An 11,042-nucleotide genomic window follows, 5' to 3' on the forward strand; every position below is an offset into this window, starting at 1 on the left:
ATATACTCCTTATATATTCCTTATATATAATAAGGAATTATACATATGGGATATATGTGTATATACATATACATACATATAGATATAGATATACCCCATTGATTCTGTTTCTCCAGAGAACCCTAATACAGAAGGTTTCCTAGAAAAAGTGATTCTGAGACTCTCACAACACCTAGAATTGGGTAGTGAGGTGGAGAAGAAAGAGGAAGGCAATGGAAAGCACCATGAGCACGGCCCCAAAGGGCAAGACTGTAGATGAGGCACCCACATATAAAGCCCAAGATCTGAGCTAACGATACCAGGAACTGAGATGTGATCAGAGTCTGTCTCTTATACTGTGTCCTGAGAAAATGAGAAATAAGCATTCCCAAAGAAGATGGGATTTACATATTATCAAATTACTTCTCTTTTTCCCAGGACAGCCTATTTCAAGAGACTTCTGGCATGTAACTAATCTCTCTTGGTTATTATTAACTGCTGCTATTTAACTTGAGTCAGATTCAATTTGGAAGCTGTCCAACCATTAATGATCCTTCTGTTACACAAAACACAGCTGAGCCTTCCCACCTCATTCCCCTAGACATGTATGGGAGGCAGCATATAAACACATGCTGAATAAGTTAAAAATTAAATATTTTAAATGACTGGCAAATAGCTTTAATTGTAAAACTGAAAAAAAAAAAATAGAGATACAGACTTCTCTGGATCCCACATATGATAGACGCTCAGTATACTTTGGTTAATTTGAAAGTCACTTATCTATATAAGATAAACTATTTCTCATGTGTGTATAATTTAACATTTTCTTTTCTTATGGACATGAACCTCTTCAAATGGAACGATTACACTTAAAACCAATAAGCTTGGTGACAAGCGATGTTTTTTCTCCATGCTTGGGAGCTAAGTAAGTGTTTCCTCATTTTTACCCCACCTCCATGACAAAATTCTTTGGAATCTTAGCAGGTAACAGTCCTTTCCATAAACGTAAACTTTCAGCTGTGTTTTGTAAGTACACTATAGTAACTCTCCTCCCCTCCAAAAACATTATTGATGGTTCCTGTCATTGTGGCCATATCCTAAAGACAGCAAGCATAAAGGTTAACCTTAGAGTTAGCACACTCCTCAGCAGCTGTAGCTGTAAGAACCTGTAACTTCTCTAGCAAACACCGTGGTAATATGCCAAGTGGATGGTGACAACCTGCCATGTGGGTTCATAATGCAGAAGATAAATCGCTCGCAGATAACTTTCAGTACCACCACCCCACAGAAGCGGGAAAGGCAGCATTGACTGAAGGAGTCTTTCTTTAAAATTTATGAACATATAAACCAATTTATATATATTTTTTAAAGTTTATTTATTTTTGAGAGAGAGAGACACACACACACACACAGCATGAGCAGGGGACGGGCAGAGAGAGGAGACACAGAATCCAAAGCAGGCTCCAGGCTCTGAGCTGTCAGCACAGAGCCTGACGTGGGGCTCAAACTCATAAACTGTGAGATCACGACCTGAGCTTTCAAAGTCAGATGCTTAACCGACTGAGCCACCCGGGCAACCCACTAATTTATATTTTTCAAATATAAAATTTAGAGTTTTATATTATGAATTAATGTTCTCATAATAAGGAAACTCTACTTCTGAAACTTGCAGAGAATTACTGTAACAGTAAAGGAATTTCAGTCAATCTTGAAAACATGATACCAATATAAGACTAATTTCTTTCAAAACAGCTCTACACCATACTTGGAGTGACAAACCTGTTTCTCATCATTTTCTTCCTCAGGCAGAAAAACAGCAGAACACTGTCACTTCCAGATAAGTAAACTGAGATGACAAATGGTATCAAAAGTACACTTTGAGCACTTTCAAATGACCTGGTAATAAAAATGGAAATCTTGCTGGACTGTGAGAAGCACACAAAGACGAGTCAGGTGTTTCATAACAACGTTTTCCCTGTTATCTTTGGGAAACAGATCATTATTGGAGCTGTATGATGTGAGCTCCAGTCATCCAAATCTCAAAATGCCATATTCTTGGGATGCAGCTTCCCACGAGGATGATGACTGAAGATGTTTGTTGACAAGCCAGAGAGGAATTCTGCATTGATCAATTTCTCTTCCCCTCCTTGCGCTAGGAAGGCTCTCAAACAAGCACAATACAAACCCCGTCGAATTTCCTTACCCTGTGGATGACAGAGCCATATTTTCCTTCCTATCTCATAAAGTGCTTACAGCTACTCCCACTAATGCAGGAATACATGGGGGAAAAAAAAGTTTCTCAAAAATGAAGAAAAGTGTTTTTGTAAGTGGGGAGTAATCAACTGTGTCAAATACTTCAAACGCTACTAATAAAACAGAAATTACAAACCTGGAGACTTTGGACATACGTTTAAATATTACCAAAATGTGAGGGGAATTCGTAAAGCTGCACTTCAGAGGACCTGTGTCTGGGAGGCGCCATCAAAGGGGATTATAATTTAGCAGCAAGCTGAAACCTCACCAAGTGAGTGAAAACTTGCCTAGCCAAAGACTCTGAATAGGTACGGATGATCAGAATGATATATCGCAAACCAGAACGCCGAAGAGGCAGAACGAACTGTGCGGGTCCTGTGCCCTCCAGGAGAAAGGCGTTAAACACAGACATCAGAAGTTAAGGCTCTTCAGCAGTCTCCTGTTAGGGGCACGATGCTAGATCGGCCACGCCAGAGCCTGGGTAATAGCTTCTGTCTACAATCCATGTCCCTTTGCTTTGACTTCATGCTCTCCGCCCAATCATCTAGCTTCCAAAATTCAACTCGTCACTGATTGTGAAGGCAGACGTAGATATTTCTGTTAACAGAAGGGACTAGGTTTCCTTTGTAAATTAGTAAACTGGTATTGTACTTCGTACATTGGCCTTTGGAAAGTCTCATTAGCCAACCGCCCAAATTTATTAGTGTTCTGACGGAATGAAAATTCAAGCCTTGTAAAACTGAGGGCCCAGACGCTCCACCAGACTTCACTCAGGTGAAGCTGTCCTGAGCAGTGCTGGTCTCCCCTTATTTCCACCTCCCTTCTTCAGCAACAACCACATTTATCTACTGTCTTTATCTACTTCAATGACACAAGGTCTTGAAAAAAGTTTTTCTACTTTATAAAGGAAAAAATTGAGTAATTAACTCAATTTTTCTCAAATGTGGCCCAAAGTCCAAAAGATTAACCTTCCAACATCTTGATTTTAAAAATAAAATATATGAACTTGTTTATTTTCCACATTCCTCATTAAGCCATAGGACTTAAAAAATATCTACATAATAATATCAATAAGGAATAAGGACTTTGAAACATTCAAAAGGATAAATTACATTTTAATATCTGAACTGCCTAAAGATAAAATTACATAACTTGGGATTTGTCAATGTTTCTTGGATATGACACCAGAGGCCCAGGCAACAGAAGTAAAAACAGAGAAATAGGACTTAATAAAAATTTAAAATTTTTGTGTATCAAAAGACAGTAAAGACAGTATCAGCATAGTAAAAGGCAGTCCACAAAATGAAAGAATATATTTGCAAACCATATATCTGGTAGGGGATTAATAACCAGAACATATAGAAAACTCCTAAAACTGAATAAAAAACAAACAAACAAACAAAGCCCAATTCAAAAATGGGCAAAAGACTTGAATAGGCATTTCTCCAAAAAGAAATACGAATGGCCAATAAGCACATGAAAAGATGCTCAATATCACTGATCATCAGGGAAATGCAAATCAAAATTACAAGAGATATCACCTTATACCCATTAGGACAGCTATGATCAACAAAACAAAACAGAAAATAACAAGTGTTGGTAAGGATGTGGAGAAATTGGAAGCTTTATTGTTCCCACCCTATTGATAGGAACGTAAAATGGTTTAGCAGCTATGGAAATAGTATGGTGGTTCCTCAAAAAATCAAAAATGGAATTACCATAGGATCCAGCAATTCCACTTGCCAATACATACACAAAAGAATTGAAAGTAGAATCTCAAAGAAATATTTGCACACCCATGTTTATATCAGCATGATGCACAATAGCTGAAATATATAACCAACCCAAAAATACCCTATGGGATGAATGAATAAGCAAAATATGGTATATACATGTAATAGAATATTATTCAGCCATAATAAGGAAGAAAATACTGACATGTGCCCCTGATGAAGGTGGGTGATGGGTATTGAGGTGGGAACCTGTTGGGATGAGCACTGGGTATTATATGGAAACCAATTTGACAATAAATTTCATATTTAAAAAAAAAAGAAAGAAAATACTGACATGTGCTACAACATGGACGAACCTTAAGGATATTATGCTAAGTAAAATAATCCAGTCACAAAAGGATACAGACTATAGGATTCCACTTACAGGAGAGACCTAGGACAGTCAAAATCCTAAGGGGAGAAAGTAGAAGGTGGTTGCCAGGCGCTGGGGGAGAGGTAGAGAAATGGGGAGTAATTTAAAGGGTACAGAGTATGGGTTTTACAAGATGGAAAGGGTTATGGAGATGGATGGTGATGATGGCTGCAGAACATATGAATATATTTCATACTAATGAACTATACACTTACAAATGGTTAAGATGGTAAATATTATGTCTATTTTACCATACACACACTCACTCACACACACACACACACACACACACACTAAAAGAGAAAAATCAGAAAACTACAAAGTCTAGGTATGTGTGTGAATTTCACCATGGTCTACTGACTTCAGTAATTCAATAAATCACCCAGAGGACTTCCTTCAAGATTCACAAGCTGGTGCAAATTATTACCACTGTGACTCATTGTTAGTGACGGAAGTGTGTCACACCCTCAGGCACGTGGGGGAAGAAAAAAAAAAGCCAAAAACCATTATCTTGTTTCATATACCCAGGTAATATCATTAGGGGAAAAAAAATAAGACTGTTTTAACTCTTTCAGCTTTCAAGGAGCCAGGAGTAGGATGTACTATTTATTACCCACACAGCAGAACTAGAACGCTAGACTCAATGAGCAACTCCTGCCTCTTGGAACCACACTCTCTAAGCCAAATAAACAGAGGCATCATTCCAAACATTTTCCTGTTTTGTTGTTTCTGCAACTTACTTTCTTCTGGACTAGGAAAGGGAAAACTTTTCCCTTTGTTATTTCTCAAGTTTATTTTTTTCTGGACTGGGAAAAGAAACAAACTGGACCGTAGATCAAATCTGTCATAATGTTTCCCTCACTCTCCCAGTCCTGTTGGAATCATCTATTCCCATTCCTTTCAAGAAAACAGATGTCGTTTTTCTAATTCTACAAGATAATGGACACATGTGTAGAGTGCACGGACAGACAGACACACATGCACCCCATAAGCCAAATCCCACCACCTGATGCAGTTTTCTGGACCCCTGATGTCACCGTTTCCCTGCAAAAGCCCACTATCTCAGTCCACCCTTCCTGCTGCCTTGCCCATAGGCTTCAAAACAATAAAAATTTCTTTAAGAAAAAAAGAAATGAAATGTTTTTAGAAAAGACTCAAGTCCTTTTTTCAGTGTCCCAGAGAAGAAACTATACTTAGTTAATAAACAATCTAGTTTTAACATTTTAAGAAAATGTTTTTGATACCTTTTGACTTTTTTCCTTTTACCCCCAGCCTTACAACACAGGAAAGGATTGACATGGGACTACAGTGAGGTTTATAAATATGAATACACACACACACACAGGAAGTAAATGCAGAAAATACAAAGATGTCTGTTGCCTTTTTGTCTAAACTCAATAAAAACAAAATCACATTTAGAAAATAAACTTCATCTCTGCTGTCTTTTAAAGCCAAGAAAACCCAAACACACAAGCAACACAGATAAAAATTTATTTACAAGTGTTTTTTTCTTAAAATAATCACAATACTTGCCTGGGTTAAGAATTCTGAGTTTCTTCTCTTCAGACGGTCACTTGACATCTCTGTATGTCCTGCTTTAGCTCAGAGTAACTTAAGGAAAATAGCATTTTAAAATGTATTTTTTTAGGGGTACCTGGGTGACTCAAGTTGGTTGAGCGTCCGACTTTGGCTCAGGTCATGATCTCGCAGTTTGTGAGTTCGAGCGCCCACATCGAGCTTGCTGCGGTCAGCCTGTCAGGGCAAAGCCTGCTTCAGATCCTCTCTCCCCCTCTTTCTGTCCCTCCCCCGCTTGCGCTGTCTCAAAAATAAATATTTTAAAAAATGTATTTTTGTAAAAAACCCTACATAGTAACTCATCAATATATTATGAACATGAGTATTTGAAATAAACTAAGACAGAAGGAATTTAAATTAGGACGATTAGTATATGAAGCAGTCATACAGAAGGAAAGACCAGGAACAGATTTTCTGATCTTCTATTTGCTTGCCCGTTGTATGAAATCCATCAAATTCTATATGGAAATATTCTGTATGTTCTGATACATCTGCTTGAATATAAGCTCGGTGGTGGGAGTGGAGGTGTTGTGTATTGGGTGTATTCCCAGCACCTAAAATGAGTGGCACAATGTAGTTACTCAATAGTTATTTGTTGAATAAATATCCCTGTCTTCCAGGATGATGGGCATTTACCCTGGAAGACTTTACTAGAAGTCAGAGTCAATGACTTTACTATCTTAGGCCAAACTCATTTTCAGATTTTCTAGAAAGAAAGTGAAAACTGAGCACGGGTTTTGGTAAATGGCAGGGAGGGGAAGAGAGGGAGGAATGAGGGGCAGGAACAGGATGGAGGAAAGGAGGAGAGGAAGGGACAGTCTAAGAATTTTGTACACTGAAGGGAATCTGAATTACAAGTGTCTTCTATAAAAAGAAAGAAGATACAGTATCAGGAAGCATATAGGCACCTCATATAACCACATCCTTACCTTCCCACCTCTATCCTTAACTGCTCTCCACAGGCTTTTCTTCCTCCTTGAGGCCTCTCTTCCTTCTGGTGACTGTCAGTCCTCCTTCCTGGGGCTCCTTTTCCATTATGAATAAGAAAACATTCCTCAGCAATCCTCCCCACCTTCCTCATCTCCAGACTCATTACCTGTTAAGGACACGTCCTTACCACTGAGACATACACGGGGTTAGGCTTGCTTTTCAGACAGCATCTTGCTTGAGTCTCTTCCCTAAATTCTATCACAGTAGGCCTCCAAATCTCTCATTCTATCCTCCAGGACTAGAACTGTCAACAAACCAATCTTCTACTCACCTATTCTACGGAAGTCATATGGATCCTGTTTGGGCTGCTAATTTAAAGAGGTTATTTACATCTTACAGGAAATGTTCAAAGCTGAATACAATCTAAGTAACCTTCCTATTTTATACAGGAAGCAAACTTAACTTCAAAAAAACAAATGTTTTAGATAAATTAATATACTTTTTGTGCTTGGTAATGATATACATGAAGCTGTTGTCATGCAATAATAAGGTAAAATCTGATTACTATCTCAGCAATCTACAAAATTTAGAATTAAGTGTTACTGAATAGAATCATAGGTTTTAAACACTGCTGAGAATTTCAGAATTTTTTTTCCTAGGCCAGAACTCATAGTGTGAGGCTATCATGTTCTTCTTTTCTATAATTAAGAAATGCGTCAATGAATTTTAAAAGTAAATTTGCTAAATAATCCAGCATTATCTCTCTCCACAAGATGATATTAGTCTTTAAGCCCACTCTATTGTGCAATAAGACATGACTCAATGTGTTCATTCATTTTTCTTCTGTTTGTCCACTGCTGTATCCCAAACACTCAGACCACTGCCTATCAGTTAAGTGGATGAGTAAACAGATATGTACTTCCTATGTGCCAGGTACGATGCTGGCCTCAGGAATGCAGCAGTAAACATGACCCCACTTTCATGAAAACTGCAGAGTAGAAGATACATTGAACAAAAATCGTGTAATTATTTAATGACAATTATGATAAAATCAATAAAGGAAAATTACATCTGAAAACAGCCTCTAACATTGCCTAAGATGTGAAGGCAAAGACTTCTGAGGAACAGATATTTAAGTGAGCACCTAAACAAGGGATTTAGCAAAGGGAAGGGTGAAAAGGACGACTACTACACTTAGATGAAATGGCATGTGTGAAGATGCTGTAGAAGCGAGGGGCGTATTGCCTTCCAAGAACTGAAAGCAGATCAGTGGGAAAGATGGGGCTGCAGTCAAAGGCAGAGCTCAGATAATGCAGGGCCTTGTAGACTTAAACATTTTGGACTTCACACCAAAAGCAATAGGAACTAAGGAGTGACAATCACATCTGTATTTAAAAAATTATCACCCTGGCCACTGTGTAGAGAATGGTTTGGAGGGAAAACAGAGGGAGGCAGGAAACCAATTAGGGGGCGAGAATAGAACTTACAGGTGGGAGGCGATGCTGGCTTTGACTAGGGAATTTACAGTCAGGACGGAAAAGCGGGTGGATTCAAGATCTCCGTAGCACGTATGCTACCGACTAGGGTGACTGATTTGAGTGCCGGAAATGAAAGACAGAGAAGCTCCAAGGTGGCTCCAGGCTCCTTTTATTAAGATAGGGAACAGTGCAGGCCAGATTGTGGGAGAATGGGAAACCCAAAGTTTCGCTTGGGATATGTTCGAGACAGGATGTCCGTGTCAGCCAAATGATAGTGGAGCTCATTAGCAAACTAGGGTAGAGATATAAATTTGGCAGCCTTGGGGTGCAGTCAGTTAAGTGCTCGACTATGGATTTCGGCTCAGGTCACGATCCCAGGGTAGTGGGATGGAGCGCACACTGAGCATAAAGACTGCTTGGGATTCTCTCTCTCTCTCGTTCAAAAATTTTTTTAAATTTATATTTGGCAGCCTTTGGCCAGTAAACAGCAGTTGAAGCCATGAAAATAGAAGAGACTGCCCTGAGGGGCAAAGTGGAGTGAGAAGAGAAAATGGTCTAGGACTGAGTCCTAAAGAAGTCCCAGTGTTTAAAGTGCACAAAGACGAGCCAACGGAGAAGAAAGAAAAGGCTAGAAGCCTAATAAGACAGCAAACAGAGCATAAGAACATGAAAACTAAGGGAAGACATGGTTTCCAGGAGGGAGAAGGGCACCTGGCTGGCTTAGCACGTGGAGCATGTGACACTTGATCTCAGGGTTGTGAGTTCAAGCCCCATGTTGTGTGTGGGGGCTACGTGTGTTAAAAAAAAAAAAAAAAAATCAGAGATGCTCCTAATTCCTTCAGCTGACTTGATTTTCTTTATTTGAGCCTCTAAAGCATTTTGACCATACCTCTAATCCTGCTTTTTACTACAATTCTGCTTTATGCTGTTTTATTCCCCTACTAAAATATAAAACCCCAGAGTAAAGAGTGATGGCTTAGCCACCTCTACCCCTAAAAGCACCTACAACAGTTCTTTGCAAAAGGTAACATATAGACATTTTTATAATTATGAAGTACACAAAATGGCTCATTTAAAAATTTAGTTGTTTCAAGATCAAGTCTCCATATACTGTATAATCAAGAAATACTAAAGACTGAGAAATTAAACTAAAAGACAGCAAGAGCCACAGTCAACAAAATCTGTTCAAATAAATCTAGTCCTGGGACGCCTGGGTGGCTCAGTCGGTTAAGGGTCCGACTTCAGCTCAGGTCACGATCTCGCGGTCCATGAGTTCGAGCCCCGAGTCGGGCTCTGGGCTGATGGCTCAGAGCCTGGAGCCTGCTTCCGATTCTGTGTCTCCCTCTCTCTCTGCCCCTCCCCCATTCATGCTCTGTCTCTCTCGGTCTCAAAAATAAATAAACGTTAAAAAAAATTTTTTTTAAATAAATCTAGTCCTATCATTAAGGGCAGATATTTTTTTATCATCCTCCTGCCTCAGAAACTAAAGAATGGTGACTCAGAAAACAAATTCCATGGCACGACAATATGAAAATCAATACTAAATAAACATCATCATCTATCTTACTCAGTGATTTAGCTCAGTATGGAATCAGATACCTTTTAGTCATCCGAGAAGACATACGGAACTTTCTGGACATCTGCTGCTGTTATCAGAGTCCTATGGCTTAATATAGATAGTTAATATAGTTATCATTATATAATTTAATTTACTTACCAGTTTTAACTAATAAAATAGTCATTTTAGACATCAGATCTTCCATACATGAAAAAAATTTAAAAATCAGTAATTGCCAAGTTAAAGAAATCCCACCAGGAAAGGACTAAAAACGCAGGCAGCATTCATCTTCAGACAATTTACCCAAAAAATACCCAGTTCTGGAGGGTAACACTAACTCTTTTAATATCTTTTAAAATATTAAACCTCTATTTCAAAATGGACATGGTACTTCATATACACTCACTTTTCATAATTCTTTCCTCAACTCAATGTTTCAGCCAAAACTTCAAGCATTTGAAATTGTTGAACAGTCATTTCAGCTGACCCACCAAGAGAACACAAGTAGATGTCTGTTAATTTTATGTGTCAACCTGACTGGCCAGGGGTGCCCAGATTACATGTTATATCTAGGTGTGTCTGAGAGGATGCTTCTGGACAGGATTAGCATTTGCATCACTGGGCTGGGAAAGTTTCCCTCCCCAATGTGGGTGGGCATCTTTTGGTCTGCTGAGAACCTGAATAAAATAAAGGGAGATGAAGAAGGAACTGATCCCTTTTTTCCTGCCTCACTGCTGAGCATCTCATATTCTCCTGCCCTCATACTGGGATTCATACCATTGATTCCACTGGTTCTCAAGCCTTCAGGTTCAGACTGAATTATGCTGTTGGCCTTTTTGGGTCTCCAGCCTGTATGACAGATCGTGGGATTTCTTAGCTTCCATAATACATGAGCCAACTTCTCATAATTAAAAAAATATCTATGTTTAAAAATGTATATATATACCTTGTTGGTTCTGTTTCTCTGAAAAAACCCTAATATAGTATACATAGAGATATTTTATCTGGTACTTCCCTCAATATACCCCATCAAATACCAAAAGGAAATAACGTATCCTTTGAAATATTGCTGTCATGATATAAAATAGTGAAATTTACTGAAAATTTCTAAAATCCTTCAAAAA

Source organism: Panthera tigris, chromosome B3 (genome assembly GCF_018350195.1).
Source record: "Panthera tigris isolate Pti1 chromosome B3, P.tigris_Pti1_mat1.1, whole genome shotgun sequence".
Classification (NCBI taxonomy): Eukaryota; Metazoa; Chordata; class Mammalia; order Carnivora; family Felidae; genus Panthera; species Panthera tigris.